This window comes from Triturus cristatus, chromosome 4_2 (assembly GCF_964204655.1).
Source record: "Triturus cristatus chromosome 4_2, aTriCri1.1, whole genome shotgun sequence".
In the NCBI taxonomy this organism is placed as follows: domain Eukaryota; kingdom Metazoa; phylum Chordata; class Amphibia; order Caudata; family Salamandridae; genus Triturus; species Triturus cristatus.
In genome coordinates, this window is record NC_140586.1 from 293,725,050 (window position 1) to 293,741,966 (window position 16,917).

Sequence of the window (16,917 nt, forward strand, 5' to 3'; positions counted from 1 at the left end):
ACCCTTACCTGGTAAACGAAAGAAAATCGAATTAAACTGATTTTTATGCTGTGTAGCGCGACGCTGTGATATTTCTACAGTACTAATTCAACCCAGATCTAGGAAACGAATTTTACTGACTTTCTTAATTTACAGTTTTCTCATGTGACATATACCAAGAACGCATACGACGCATACATCGCTTTATCATCTGAAAGGCTTTACTGCTATATACACGCAGCGCTAAAGAACACCAGATAAAGAAGGATCAATTGGAAAATAAAACACATAACTGTTTTCAATCTGGGGTTTATTTCAAGATCCATCTCATGATTATTGAGATTTGATTGAAATCGCCTCTGTGATTCAAATTCAAAAGGTGCATTAAAATATATATATATGTATGTATGTATAACGTGCATTTAAATCATGCCATGGCCTAGCTTCCTAATTTAAAACGGGCAAATCAGGTTCGAGTCCTGCAGACTTAACCTGCGATGATCCTAGAAAAGTGGCTTTTAACCAGTGCCTTAAAAACCAAGCATTAGCAAAGGCAATAAGTCGTACCTATGCGAGATCTAATGTCTCTGTCTAGGCTTTTTCTTAGCCAGGTACAGCAGTGCGGCTGCTGTGCAGCATGGTTGAATGTAAAACATAAAAGTGCGATGACGTGGTCAATGCTTGCTGCTTTACAGTGCTTTTTTATTTGATTTTAAACCATGCTGCACAGCAGCCACGCATCTGTACAACATGGCAAAAGACACTGACAAAGCCAATAGACCTCGCATAGGCGAGACCTATTGGCTTTATCAATGTTTAGGGAAAATAGCGCCCTGATATGGCTAGCACTGGCCGTGTCTGATTGATTTCTGTTCTCTGGCAGGAGGAGGTGGGGAAAAGGGCAAGCAACAATGGGGTGAGGGTCAAAAAGACTGGGCAAGAAACAAGGGTGGGGTACAGGACAAGCAACAATGGCGAAAAGGATGTCGGGGTACGGGACAAGCAACGATGGGGGACAGTGGCAGGGGGACAAGGCAAGCAACAATGGGGGAGGGGCAGAGGGAATGGCTCATGTAAACTCAGTGGGAGATGGAATCGGGGTAAGCAATAACGATGTGGAAACAATGTGAGAGGGGGCACGGGGACCAGGCATGCAACAACGGTGCAGGGGAAGCAGGACAAGCAACAATGCACGTGGGAGACAGGGCAAGCCAGCACAAGAGGTCAACAACGCGGGAGGGAGACAGACAAGCAGCGATGCAGAACGGGATTGGGGAGGAGGGAGACAGCCTGCAAACAAATGTACTCTTATCAAGTGCTACAACTTAAATAAAAAAGTACATCTGGAAGCATGCGACCAGTGGATGGACACTGACTGCCGACTGTAAGAAGCACTTGGCCCATGCTCCACTGAAGGCACAAACATGAAGAGAAATGAAACTAGCATTCGCTGACCAATGAAAAGCCAGGAAAAGAGAGTGATGATGAAACAAACAAATGGTAACTTATGGGCAGGCTCTAAGCCCCTTGAATGTAAACAAGATGTCCCTCAATCAACAGCTCATGCATTGTCTCCGAGAGAGACCTAAAAATGGATCTGATCTGCTGTGGTATATTCTAGTGCTCCCGTAATGACCTCCAATGTCCTTGGGTTAAGCTGATGCAAAATAAATGGAAAAAAAGTGCCCATTGTAAATGCTCCTTCCGCATTACATCCTGGTTTCTGTAATTTCATCTCAACTTGATTTCCCACAAACAATACTGTTCTATGTAAATACACCCCCTATTCGGTGCACTCCAGCTGCAATCAAAATTTACCCTGGAAATTAACCCTAGCTCTTCAGAACTAGATTCAGGGTGAATTTAAGTCATTGGCTTTCCATTCTGTAATCCCAAAAGGCACTACAATTCATCAGTACCTTTATCCGTACCACAAATGTATATCTCTCGACATGTTTGATCCATCTTTCACCTTTATTATATATCAGCTCTGTAATAAGTATGCAACAATTTGCCAAGCCAATAGGCAGCGGTGCCTGACACCATAAAATACCAGCGGCAGGGGGTTGGAGGGGTGCGGAGGGGGAAAGGGGGCCAGTGGGAAGCATGCGGAGAGCGCGCAGCGAGATGGGGAGACAGGGTTAATGGCACTTACCTGGTACTGCAGTCCGCCTCGCGCTCCTGGGAAAGCATCTGACTCCCATCGCATATGAGAGCAGCGCGGGGATTGGCCTGAGCGGGCTGAAAAGACGATCCGCTCAGGACAGGGCGTCTCTGGGGTCTCTACAGTCTGGCTGTTCCATACAGCCTGGCTGAAGAAACCTAAGTGGGTATGTGTGTTTGGCCGACCTGAGACGGCGGGCCAAACACACATGCGCATTTAAAAGTCTACATAGCACTGCTCCTCCCCCTGCCATACCCTGGCCCCGCCCCTCCCTGCACAAGCTGGCTCAGAGCCGGCAAGTGAAAAATAAAACAATACTAAGATATCATTTTATTTTTCACTTGCTGGCTTTGAGCCAGTGAGGCGACGCTCCTCCGCCATTGCGGGGGGAGCTGCCCCTGCCAATAGGCCCGGCTTCAGAATGCCAACACACGTAAACAGAGGCATTCACGAATGCTGTTCCCATGCATTGCTTGCACGAGTTCTGTATACCTCATTAAAGCTTCCCCTCTTTGCTTTGCCAGCGCTGGGGATAAAAAGCAGCTAAAAAATGCCTTCTACATAGAATGCATATGGGACATAAGTAAATTAATTGTTTCACACAGAGCGATTGTTGAGTGTACTTTTCAAATAAATGTAAAATAATCCCTCTTGCCTTCCAAAGGTAGCACTTCCTAAAAGGCACAATGATATAACAAACAGCCAACAGAATGAAGTGACAACATTGTACTGCTCTGGGTAAAGCAAAAGCCCACTTCATGTGTATTAAACAGCACTGGCAGTAATACATTGTGCTGACGACTGTGCTATCAAGCGAGACAGGACGACAGAAGAGGGCCCCCCACTCTCTTGGTGTCAACCCGGTCTCTTTTATTAGTGTTACTGGAAGAGGAAGGGGCAGCAAAAGTCCTGTGATTACCAGAATGATATAGAGTCAAACGTGGTTTGTTATAATCTGAAAAAAAGCTGTTCTTTTAATTGCAAGTGCTTGCTCTCTGCCAAGCAAATATGCGCTATAGTAGCCAATATCCGTACCATTATCAGTACCAATTTTGACGTGCTTCACCATAACACAGTCAGGGTCAGCTTAACTACTCAGTCATGCAGTGCAGCAGTCGCAAATGCTGCTCTGTGCGACAAGGAGAGAGGAGGAGAAAGCCACATTTACAGAAAAGTGGCACTCCCCTCTCCCTAACGCCGGCGCGGAAATGTACGGTCGTGCACCATAGACACCTTTGCACCATACTGCAAGGGTGTCTCCATGAGTCTAACCTATGTTTTGTACTGGAAGGATATCCTTCCAGTACAAATTACAATGCTTAGACTAACTTTAAACCTTTTCCCACTTTGTATGTGGGCTGTACAGTGCAGCACACATGCAAAGTTGGAAAAGGAAAGAGAAATAAAAGCATTTCTCCTTCACAGCGCCTGTCTCAAATGGGCGCTATTATCTGACGCTATACCTTGTCTACATTTTTAAGCAAATAGGACTTAGCATAGGAATTCTTAGATTGTTGGGTGGGAATGCTCATGCTCCACCCATGGCAAGCCCCCTTGGCGCCAAGTGATGCAAAGCAGCACTATGCGCTGCTTTGCGTTGCTTTCAAGTAATTTTCCAACGTAAAACAGATTTTACGCTGGAAAGGAAATATGAGCACAAAGATTTACCATAGAAAGGGACGCAAACATGGCGTAAAATCTTAGTAAACATACCTCTTAGTTTAAGAATCACTGTCCTCTCCATTATCTAGGGGGGAGCATTTTATTTCTTTAAGCTGAACTATCTATATATAAAGCTTTACGTTCTCAAGAGCTTCACTGTGCAAATTTCAGCTAATTCCATATTGACAAGGACAACTTATCGTCTAATACAACACTGTGGATAAGATGACAATCTATTCATATTTGCCTGATGAAGTCTAGGATCGACACCTGTGCGTTCGGTGCAGTGGCAATAACCTCCTCTGTACAAAATATTCAGATTACCATGTGGTTTGTCAGACCCCTTCCCTCTTAAATATAGGGCTGCTTCAGCCTTCATGGGGAAATGATGGTTTTAGGCGTACTTCATTTTCACACAGCAGCGAGAACTGTCATTATTTTATAGGAGTTGGGATCCTAAAATCCCAAATTTTCAGATGGTGACAAAAGGACATCTAGTCCTACAGAAATAGAGTCTGTGAAAGTATGAGTCCTATGTGCCATCTATAACCTTAGCTTTAGGATACCCCATTCCCTCAAAGTACCAAAGTAAACTGAACTAGCAGTAAAATGCTTTTAAGCCTTCTACACGAGGTACTCTGGATTCCGGGTTCTCTACTTGGAACACAAAATGTACTCAATCCGTCAAACCCTCTTTCACGCTTACTTGTAGTATCAGTCAAAATTATAATGAATATCTCTTCAATTAATGCTGTTCTAAGGGGGATCCTGGTGGTTCATCAGTAGTGATCACCATGTCCACTGCTCACCGTAACTGTATTGCATCATCATTTAGGTCAAAATTCAGGATACTGTGACCCCTCACATGACATTGATATGAGAAAGATCCTGGGGAGGTTTCTGATGGGACGTGAATGTTCCCTGCATGGTATAATGGTGTGTTCCGCTGCTCCGAGTGAATGACTGCATGTATCTGGTACCCTATTTTGGGATTTGTTTGGCCCTGGCATCACATTATTCTATTGTGCGTGCAGCGGCCTAGGCCTGTCTCTGATATAAGAAGGTCTTGGACTTGTCCTGTGACCTGGAGGTGCGCACCACACGCGTCCTCATTTGGTAACAGTAGACTACTGTCCCTGTCATGGGTTTAGTACATAGAGTGGTGAGTGGTGGGAGCATGCCATGTTTTGAGAATTAATAGCGTGATCAAACCTTTTTTATATGTGTCTCCGGATTGAAGGCCTACTGTCCCATTTGTGTAAATTTCCACTCCTGCAAACTTACCAAGACCTTAGCTCCAAGGTCCAGAGACTGCCTTAAGCATGTTGATGTGTGTAGCTTGCGTGGCACATGCATGCTGTGTGTGAGTTAGACAGAATAATGGAAACCAGTGGGAACCTTTTGGATACACCTCACCTGGTCTGGCACAAGATGAAAGTGAGGATTGAGCTCACAGGAAGTGGAAGTGTATTGCTTTAATTCCCGTAGCTGGAGGGAGAGGGGAGTGCAGACAGGGTTCCTTTAGTTATTCTGTGAGGCCTTTTGCTAGCAAGGAGCTGCTGACTGGTTTTGCTGAACACTGCCATTTGATGGATGACCGGGCTCAGGAGGGACTGCAGATGAAGCAGCATTTTTACAAAGAATTCACACAATGCAGCGCAGCAAGTAAAGTTGCTGCGCTGTCTTGCGTGAAAGGGAGAGAGCAGAACTGCACCATATCTTTAAAGAAATTGCAGAGTTCTTCTCTCTCCTTGCGCTGGTGCACTTTTTGCTTCCTTGCGCCATTGTAGGTGCCTTTGTGCCACAGTGCTAAGGTGCCTGAATTATGATCAGTCTTAGACCTGAGACCCTTGGGTGGTAGTCCCCCAAACTTTTTACCTTCACCTTTTCAGTTTTGCTAAATTCGTTTTTGTTGGCTTTAGTACTAAGCACTTCACCACTGCTAACCAGAGCTAAAGTGCTTGTGCTTGGTCCTTTAAGAATGGTAAAATTGAATTACACCCAATTGGCGCATTTAATTTATTTATAAGTCCCTCGTAAACTGGAACTACAGGTACCCAGGGCATATAAATTAATGCTTCTAGTGAGCCTGCAGCACTTATTGTGCCACCCACTTAAGTAGCCTTTTCAAACATGTTCTAGGTCTGCCATTGCAGCCTGCGTGCAGTTTTGAACTGCCATTTCGACATGGAAAACCAAACTTTTTGCCAGGCCTAAACCTTATTCTTTAATACATATAAGTCACCTCTAGGGTAAGCCCTAAACAGCCTATATGGCAGGGTGCAGTTTATTTGAAAACTTGGAAATGTACTTTTATGTTTTACAGGTCCTGGTAATGAAAAACTCTTACATTTGTTTTTCCCTACTTCTCACTTATGATAACATTGAGTTACCTTATTGCATCTAATAAGTGATGACTTTTGATTTGGAACGGGTAGAAATGTCATGTTTGCACTCAATTGAATTGTAATTTAAAACCCTCTTTAATTTTGAAGTCTGATTTTAAGTTACAGTTCTGAAAAGAAGACATTTAGAAAGTTGGCACTCTCTTGTCATGTCCATTTTGTGCCAGCAGCCTGTTCCTGCGTCTGCTAAAGCGGCGATAATGTTATCGCCGTTCCTTGATAATATGGCCCTGCATTTCTTTACTTTTTCTTACAAAGCCACGCAAATCAACATTTGCTTGGCAAATACCAAACATGATTTCGCGTCGGGACTGCATAAAAATGTGACGCCAGCCTGATGCTAAATCTTTGTAAACCTGGGCCTCTGTGTTTGTCCTTGCCCTGGAGCATAACCTCTTTACCAACTCTCTGATTGGCTGGCTTCTATCCTTTCACTGCTCACTTTTAGGAATCTACTTTTTTCTCTAAGCACTGAAAACACAAGGCCCCATAAAGACAAGAAAGCTTTCACGACGGACGAAAGTGAAAGCGGACCGTGCTTGTTGTTCGAGGCAATCAGTCTTCTGCATATCTTGTTGCACTCTAGCCTTAATTTCACAAAAGCTGAGCTATTTTTTCTTTGTACACTGCGCCGTTATGCTACGTGTACTTAAAATGTAAAGGTAGTACGTGAGTATTTTAGAAAGTTTATTGCACAGCCAGAGGTGATATCAGGGATGTTGTGCTACACGGCTAAACACCATTGACAAAGCCAATAGGGAGACCTATTGGCTCTGCCTATGATTGTTTTCTGTTGCTCACTTAAGGAATAGTGACAACGGGGCTGTCATGCCAAATATACAAATATTAACTTTTTTGTATGGCCTAAATCGTATTGCCCTTATTTTTTAGGTCTCGTCTGGTGTAGGCTGCGCACATGCGCAGTCTCGCTGGCATGATTTGAGGGTTTTCAGTAGCAGGCTTTAAACCCCTCCCCTCTTTCCCGTTGGCCGGCGTCACCGTTTCTGCTAAACGGTGGCCAGCCATTGGGAAAGAGCTCTTTGTGACGTTCACGTTCGGCTTTTTGAGCCGTCCCACTTGGACGGCCTCGCCTGCTTTCCTTCTGAAGTTAAAGGTTTCTTATCTTTATGGGGCCAAACACATGGCCCCATAAAGATAAGAAACCTTTTACTTCAGAAGGAAAGCAGGCAAGGCCGTCCAAGTGGGACGGCTCAAAAAGCCAAAAGCATACGTCATGGCGAGCGCTTGTTCTTTTAGAAGTTAATCACAGCTTGGGGGAATCAGCAAGAATGAAACGGTGCTTCTTCTTAGCCGCTGTCAGTGTCTGTCTCCCTGAGACCGATTGCCCCAACCCAGCAAACCCCTGCCCCCCTTGAGGAAGTGGGGTCTGCTATCATCCCTGTGTGCCGCTGCGCTATCACCTGGTACCCCTGTAATCTGTTGCGCGGCCTTCAGAGATCACCAGCACAGTCTGGCATCAGGTTGGCAGAATGCACCTCCTTCCTTGTGGTGAGTGCATGAGACGTTAGCCGGAAGTACTGTCCTCGGTCTGAGTCCTGTCACCAGGTTGGTGAGGGCAGAGCCGCCCCTCCCCTAGCAGTCCGATTCCTTGACGCTTCCCAACCAGGTCATTCATGAACCTAGTGCCACCTTAACAACGTAATAACAGTGCCGCATAGAGATCTCTGAACCTACGGCAGGCCCACATATTTTTCAGTAGGAAGGGATCTTGCTGATGCTGGTGCACCCCCTCCAACCCACCCCACTGTCCTGATGAAGACCCCGTTTCCAAGACGCACAGTTTGCTGGTTCTCTTAGGGGTCGAAACGTCAACTTTTTCCCCCTGATCATATCAATCTTTTTTTTTTTTTTTTTTTTTTTTTTGAAACCGTTTATTGCAGTTTGAAAAAGTTACAGGTATGGGCCTACAACCACTCGGCCGGCCGCTAGAGTGACAAAAGCATATTGCATACATACAATAAGAGTCTCTTGGCAGTACAGATTAGCAAAACAGGAGAAATCAATGTTGCAGGCCGCATAGCTCCATGCCCACAGTACGGTTCCCTTTTATCAAAACAAAACAACACAAAAAAAAAAAAAACCGCACCCGCAAGGCAACCCGCGATCCAAAGTGACAGCACGTGCTCCGTAAGTGGGGGATCCCAACCAACAGCAGAACTCTGGAGAGGGGAATGGGAAAAGATCAGGGACTGGGGGACCGCGTGCCCAAGGCCGAGGGAGGGGGCCCATCTAGGGAGACGGAGCAGGCGAGGCAGCCGGTAGCAGTGGCGGCTCACAAATACCCCCGCGGTAGGCGTTCCAGGGGCCCCAGATTTTCACCCACGCCCCAGGCTTACCCCTCGCCACATACACCACCTTTTCACGAAACATACACCAATCCATATGTTCTTTCCAGGCCAACACGATCATATCAATCTTGATGACAGTGAATTATTAACTGCATCGTCCTGTGTATGATTTTGCATTTATTGTTTGTGCCAGAAATCTGGCTGGATAGGTCCTTATCATTGTATGTTGATGTTTATACATACACCACCTTGGAATGTCAAATACAGTTCTTTTTGTGAATTCTTGATCTATTGACAAATGTTTTTCAAATTGATTAAATCTGAAACCTTTATTGTATGATATTTCTTGGTGCGGTCATATTCTCCTTTTTTTCATTCACCATACATTGGTTGTTGACACAATGTGAATAATTTCCACTGTGACTATCTTTTTGTGTACCACTATTTACCAGAGTCCAGTGGTCTATCGGGTTATAACCCCCCCTACCCTAGAGCGGGGTCGGCCCGGGGAGCACCCTCGCAGCCCGGCACCAGGTTGAGTCTCTCTTTTCCTAAGTGTCTGGGGCGGAGCTGCTCAGCCTATGTTTAGCTCCGCTGCCATCCACGTGGCCCTGCCGGACCCCACATTACACACACTCTCGGCAAAGCCTCGGCTGGAGAATCCGATTAAGGCGGGAGGAGGATGATGAGCCCAACTCTCGCCGCCGCTGATCCCTCCACCATGGAGGCGAGGGCTTTCCCTGCTCCAGGCCGGCTCCGGGAGGAAGGGTCTACCGGGTAGTGCCGGAGGCGACACCCCCGCCCACCCGCTGATACGCCTGGATGAGCTGCAGATAGAAAGGCGCTCCTCCGTCCCGTTAGCGGGCTCATTCCATCCGTGCCAGGGCTCTGGTGGCAGCTAGGGACGCGGATATTGGACTGAGGCACCACTGGAGCTCGGACACATCGCCGGAGAGGCACGGAGGTACGTGTCAGTTTATGGCTTTGAAGTCGCTGGGGTACCTCGTAAACACCCCTTGGTGGGTTGGGGCTTCTGTGGGACATCTCTAACTACGCCTGTTGGTGCCTGGGGTCTGGAAGGTGCCTCATAACTATCTGTGTGGATGCGAAGACTGTGGGTTCCGTCAAAACCACATGACTACCCCCTCAACAGGCAGGGTGGGTCGGTGGAGTGCCGCACAACTGTTCGTGTAGATGTGAATGGTGAAGGTTCTGTGGAAACCTCATAACTACCCCTCATTGAGTGCCGCATAACTGTCCCTGCAAAGTGGGAGCTGGCCGGGGCTTCTGTTGAATACCTCATAGTGGACTGTCCATGGGGGAGCTGCTTCAGTGTACCCCATAAATGTTGTCCTTTTGGAGGACAAGCGTGCAGTGAGTGCTTCAGAAGAGCCTCTCTCACTGAGGCGAATTGCGTCTGTGGACTACCTCATAACTGCACCTATCTGGAGTGGAGTTTCTGTTTAGGGGGTCATAACTACCCCTTTGGCTACCGTGTGATACCACGTACCCATTCTTTTAAGTCGAGCTTGTGCTGAACCTCTCAGACCTATACATCTGTGTAAGAGGGGCGGATGCCCCTCTGTGTGCGGTTGAGGGGACTTTCCGATTTTTCCCACTAATGTTTTCTTCTGTGTTACTCACAGAAAAGCATTCTGTCCACAGTACTGCAAGAGAGAAAGGGGGCCGGCGCCACCTTCGACCCGAAATGATGCTCTTTAGAACTTTATTTCTGGGGCGTGAGGTACATATCGGGTTGTTGCCTGTTGAAATACGCACCCTCTTGAGTGGAGATAAAACAAGCATTAAACATGCAATAGGTCTCGCCTTTAATTAAGTTAAAGCCATTTGCTTTGCGATACAATACTATTAGCAAAGCAAGTGGCTTTATAACTTAATCAAAGGCGAGACCTATTGCATTTTCAATGCTTGTTAATCCGTCCATTTTGGCTCAGTGAATAAAAAAAACAATGGTGCCCGCCTCATTTTGCAATTGCGCATGCGCAATGATGCACGCGCGCACCTACAAAATGCACACATCATCGCTGCTTTTATTGTTTTGTTTTCTTTTGGTCATGTTGCACAGTATCATGCCTATGCTATACAACATTTAGGAAAAGCATTGGCAAAGCCGTTGGTCACCATTTTGCCTCGCTGCCAGTGCTTGTTTTCTTACAGCAGGTGGTGCAGCCTTATAGGCTGCAAGTAGAAAACACACTGGCTCGTTCATTGTCTCGGAAAGAAGATCAACGAGCCAGCCAGCATGCCTTGATGGTGGCATGTAAAAGTCCTCCTCTTGGGAGCCACCGAGCCTCACAAAAGCCTGCGCGAGGCTCCGAACGCTGCACCATTCAGAATGTGAAGTGTAAAAGGAGCCGACGTTAAGGCTTGAGCTGGGAGACTGTGGTATTACGACTCAAATGTTACAGCCTTTCCTGTCACGTGAGCTACGACGAAATTTGCATACCCATAAGTCCGTGTCACTAGTGCGTCCCGCTTTTGTTTCGATTGTCTCAAGAAGTGTTTTGCCAATGTACCGGTTTACAAAGTTTCTCACGAGTTGGTTAGATTTCGAAGGGTTATCAATGATGGACTTAGTAGAGTAAATCACTCTAACATTCTGTGGAAAGCTGTTTCTGGGGCCCACAGGGAAGCGGTGAAATGCTCATACTCTGGTTTCTCTTCAGACCGAATAAATCTTTCGCCTTTTACTAAAGATTTCCGTGGAGAGGAACATTAAAGAGTTCACTCAATTTTTGAAAGCCCTGCTTCTGCAGGGTTACCCTTACCTGGTAAACAAAAGAAAATCGAATTAAACTGATTTTTATGCTGTGTAGCGTGACGCTGTGATATTTCTACAGTACAGTACTAATTCAACCCAGATCTAGGAAACGAATTTTACTGACTTTCTTAATTTACAGTTTTCTCATGTGACATATACCAAGAACGCATACATCGCTTTATCATCTGAAAGGCTTTACTGCTATATACACGCAGCGCTAAAGAACACCAGATAAAGAAGGATCAATTGGAAAATAAAACACATAACTGTTTTCAATCTGGGGTTTATTTCAAGATCCATCTCATGATTATTGAGATTTGATTGAAATCGCCTCTGTGATTCAAATTCAAAAGGTGCATTAAAATATATATATGTATGTATGTATAACGTGCATTTAAATCATGCCATGGCCTAGCTTCCTAATTTAAAACGGGCAAATCAGGTTCGAGTCCTGCAGACTTAACCTGCGATGATCCTAGAAAAGTGGCTTTTAACCAGTGCCTTAAAAACCAAGCATTAGCAAAGGCAATAAGTCGTACCTATGCGAGATCTAATGTCTCTGTCTAGGCTTTTTCTTAGCCAGGTACAGCAGTGCGGCTGCTGTGCAGCATGGTTGAATGTAAAACATAAAAGTGCGATGACGTGGTCAATGCTTGCTGCTTTACAGTGCTTTTTTATTTGATTTTAAACCATGCTGCACAGCAGCCACGCATCTGTACAACATGGCAAAAGACACTGACAAAGCCAATAGACCTCGCATAGGCGAGACCTATTGGCTTTATCAATGTTTAGGGAAAATAGCGCCTTGATATGGCTAGCACTGGCCGTGCCTGATTGATTTCTGTTCTCTGGCAGGAGGAGGTGGGGAAAAGGGCAAGCAACAATGGGGTGAGGGTCAAAAAGACTGGGCAAGAAACAAGGGTGGGGTACAGGACAAGCAACAAGGGGGAAAAGGATGTCGGGGTACGGGACAAGCAATGATGGGGGACAGTGGCAGGGGGACAAGGCAAGCAACAATGGGGGAGGGGCAGAGGGAATGGCTCATGTAAACTCAGTGGGAGATGGAATCGGGGTAAGCAATAACGATGTGGAAACAATGTGAGAGGGGGCACGGGGACCAGGCATGCAACAACGATGCAGGGGAAGCAGGACAAGCAACAATGCACGTGGGAGACAGGGCAAGCCAGCACAAGAGGTCAACAACGCGGGAGGGAGACAGACAAGCAGCGATGCAGAACGGGATTGGGGAGGAGGGAGACAGCCTGCAAACAAATGTACTCTTATCAAGTGCTACAACTTAAATAAAAAAGTACATCTGGAAGCATGCGACCAGTGGATGGACACTGACTGCCGACTGTAAGAAGCACTTGGCCCATGCTCCACTGAAGGCACAAACATGAAGAGAAATGAAACTAGCATTCGCTGACCAATGAAAAGCCAGGAAAAGAGAGTGATGATGAAACAAACAAATGGTAACTTATGGGCAGGCTCTAAGCCCCTTGAATGTAAACAAGATGTCCCTCAATCAACAGCTCATGCATTGTCTCCGAGAGAGACCTAAAAATGGATCTGATCTGCTGTGGTATATTCTAGTGCTCCCGTAATGACCTCCAATGTCCTTGGGTTAAGCTGATGCAAAATAAATGGAAAAAAAGTGCCCATTGTAAATGCTCCTTCCGCATTACATCCTGGTTTCTGTAATTTCATCTCAACTTGATTTCCCACAAACAATACTGTTCTATGTAAATACACCTCCTATTCGGTGCACTCCAGCTGCAATCAAAATTTACCCTGGAAATTAACCCTAGCTCTTCAGAACTAGATTCAGGGTGAATTTAAGTCATTGGCTTTCCATTCTGTAATCCCAAAAGGCACTACAATTCATCAGTACCTTTATCCGTACCACAAATGTATATCTCTCGACATGTTTGATCCATCTTTCACCTTTATTATATATCAGCTCTGTAATAAGTATGCAACAATTTGCCAAGCCAATAGGCAGCGGTGCCTGACACCATAAAATACCAGCGGCAGGGGGTTGGAGGGGTGCGGAGGGGGAAAGGGGGCCAGTGGGAAGCATGCGGGGAGCGCGCAGCGAGATGGGGAGACAGGGTTAATGGCACTTACCTGGTACTGCAGTCCGCCTCGCGCTCCTGGGAAAGCATCTGACTCCCATCGCATATGAGAGCAGCGCGGGGATTGGCCTGAGCGGGCTGAAAAGACGATCCGCTCAGGACAGGGCGTCTCTGGGGTCTCTACAGTCTGGCTGTTCCATACAGCCTGACTGAAGAAACCTAAGTGGGTATGTGTGTTTGGCCGACCTGAGACGGCAGGCCAAACACACATGCGCATTTAAAAGTACACATAGCACTGCTCCTCCTCCTGCCATACCCTGGCCCCGCCCCTCCCTGCACAAGCTGGCTCAGAGCCGGCAAGTGAAAAATAAAACAATACTAAGATATCATTTTATTTTTCACTTGCTGGCTTTGAGCCAGTGAGGCGACGCTCCTCCGCCATTGCGGGGGGAGCTGCCCCTGCCAATAGGCCCGGCTTCAGAATGCCAACACACGTAAACAGAGGCATTCACGAATGCTGTTCCCATGCATTGCTTGCACGAGTTCTGTATACCTCATTAAAGCTTCCCCTCTTTGCTTTGCCAGCGCTGGGGATAAAAAGCAGCTAAAAAATGCCTTCTACATAGAATGCATATGGGACATAAGTAAATTAATTGTTTCACACAGAGCGATTGTTGAGTGTACTTTTCAAATAAATGTAAAATAATCCCTCTTGCCTTCCAAAGGTAGCACTTCCTAAAAGGCACAATGATATAACAAACAGCCAACAGAATGAAGTGACAACACTGTACTGCTCTGGGTAAAGCAAAAGCCCACTTCATGTGTATTAAACAGCACTGGCAGTAATACATTGTGCTGACGACTGTGCTATCAAGCGAGACAGGACGACAGAAGAGGGCCCCCCACTCTCTTGGTGTCAACCCGGTCTCTTTTATTAGTGTTACTGGAAGAGGAAGGGGCAGCAAAAGTCCTGTGATTACCAGAATGATATAGAGTCAAACGTGGTTTGTTATAATCTGAAAAAAAGCTGTTCTTTTAATTGCAAGTGCTTGCTCTCTGCCAAGCAAATATGCGCTATAGTAGCCAATATCCGTACCATTATCAGTACCAATTTTGACGTGCTTCACCATAACACAGTCAGGGTCAGCTTAACTACTCAGTCATGCAGTGCAGCAGTCGCAAATGCTGCGCTGTGCGACAAGGAGAGAGGAGGAGAAAGCCACATTTACAGAAAAGTGGCACTCCCCTCTCCCTAACGCCGGCGCGGAAATGTACGGTCGTGCACCATAGACACCTTTGCACCATACTGCAAGGGTGTCTCCGTGAGTCTAACCTATGTTTTGTACTGGAAGGATATCCTTCCAGTACAAAATACAATGCTTAGACTAACTTTAAACCTTTTCCCACTTTGTATGTGGGCTGTACAGTGCAGCACACATGCAAAGTTGGAAAAGAAAAGAGAAATAAAAGAATTTCTCCTTCACAGCGCCTGTCTCAAATGGGCGCTATTATCTGACGCTATACCTTGTCTACATTTTTAAGCAAATAGGACTTAGCATAGGAATTCTTAGATTGTTGGGTGGGAATGCTCATGCACCACCCACGGCAAGCCCCCTTGGCGCCAAGTGATGCAAAGCAGCACTATGCGCTGCTTTGCGTTGCTTTCAAGTAATTTTCCAACGTAAAACAGATTTTACGCTGGTAAGGAAATATGAGCACAAAGATTTACCATAGAAAGGGACGCAAACATGGCGTAAAATCTTAGTAAACATACCTCTCAGTTTAAGAATCACTGTCCTCTCCATTATCTCGGAGGGAGCATTTTATTTCTTTAAGCTGAACTATCTATATATAAAGCTTTACGTTCTCAAGAGCTTCACTGTGCAAATTTCAGCTAATTCCATATTGACAAGGACAACTTATCGTCTAATACAACACTGTGGATAAGATGACAATCTATTCATATTTGCCTGATGAAGTCTAGGATCGACACCTGTGCGTTCGGTGCAGTGGCAATAACCTCCTCTGTACAAAATATTCAGATTACCATGTGGTTTGTCAGACCCCTTCCCTCTTAAATATAGGGCTGCTTCAGCCTTCATGGGGAAGTGATGGTTTTAGGCGTACTTCATTTTCACACAGCAGCGAGAACTGTCATTATTTTATAGGAGTTGGGATCATAAAATCCCAAATTTTCAGATGGTGACAAAAGGACATCTAGTCCTACAGAAATAGAGTCTGTGAAAGTATGAGTCCTATGTGCCATCTATAACCTTAGCTTTAGGATACCCCATTCCCTCAAAGTACCAAAGTAAACTGAACTAGCAGTAAAATGCTTTTAAGCCTTCTACACGAGGTACTCTGGATTCCGGGTTCTCTACTTGGAACACAAAATGTACTCAATCCGTCAAACCCTCTTTCACGCTTACTTGTAGTATCAGTCAAAATTATAATGTCATTTGTCATGTCATGTCATGTCATGTCATTTATTCATTTCTATAGCGCACGGCTACTCAAAAAGAGTGTCCCGGCACTTTAATGGAGAAAGAGATAATACTGCAACATAAAAAACATAACACCAAATAGAACTAACAGAAGAATGGGCCAAAGATTCACGGAGAACCAGCTACTGAGAAAACAACCAGGTTTTAAGGCCTTTCCTAAAAGCTAATAGGCTGCTGGCTCCCCGCAGGGCCAGTGGTAAAGAGTTCCACAGCTGAGAAGCCAGCAATCCAAACGAGCGGCCTCCGAGGCGCGCTTTCTTGACCCGGGGGACGACAGCAAAATGCAGGGCTTCCGACCTCAGAGACCTGGTTGGATGGTAAAAAACCAGTCTCTTTTGGAGGTACTTGGCTCCCTCCTTGTGAAGAGCTTTATAGGCCAAGGTCAGCGCCTTAAAAGCGATCCTCTTACGAATAGGAAGCCAGTGTAAAGTTGCCAGCAGGCCCGAGGCCCTGGATCGCCTGCTAAGGCCAAAGATTGCCCTTGCAGCGGCATTCTGTACCACTTGAAGCCGCTGCAACAAGTACTCTGGAAGGCCCAGGTAGAGAGCGTTGGAATAATCCAACCTGGACCCAATCAGAGCCTGGACAGTCAGCGTCCTGTGTTCCATGGATAACAGTGGAAGAAACCTCCGCAGCATCCTGAGGACGCCAAAGCAAATGCCCGACACCCCCAGGATCTGGGATTTCAAGGTAAGCCTGTTATCCATCTTCACCCCCAGATTCTTAGCAACCTGAGAGGAACAGGACGGAGGGAACATATCCCGTGGCCACCAGGCCTGCCAGTCTGGTTCTGTATCACACCCAAAGAAAAGTCACATGACATTGATATGAGAAAGATCCTGGGGAGGTTTCTGATGGGACGTGAATGTTCCCTGCATGGTATAATGGTGTGTTCCGCTGCTCCGAGTGAATGACTGCATGTATCTGGTACCCTATTTTGGGATTTGTTTGGCCCTGGCATCACATTATTCTATTGTGCGTGCAGCGGCCTAGGCCTGTCTCTGATATAAGAAGGTCTTGGACTTGTCCTGTGACCT

At 46.1% G+C, this 16,917-nt stretch overlaps 1 non-coding gene across 1 annotated transcript; it reads left to right on the forward strand.

Annotated features, from left to right (window-relative positions):
- The first annotated feature begins 11,186 nt into the window (after window positions 1–11,186).
- Window positions 11,187–11,300, forward strand: LOC146833690 (U5 spliceosomal RNA). Its single transcript, XR_014960936.1, has one exon. It is a non-coding gene; the product is annotated as a U5 spliceosomal RNA (small nuclear RNA).
- The last annotated feature ends 5,617 nt before the right edge of the window (window positions 11,301–16,917 follow it).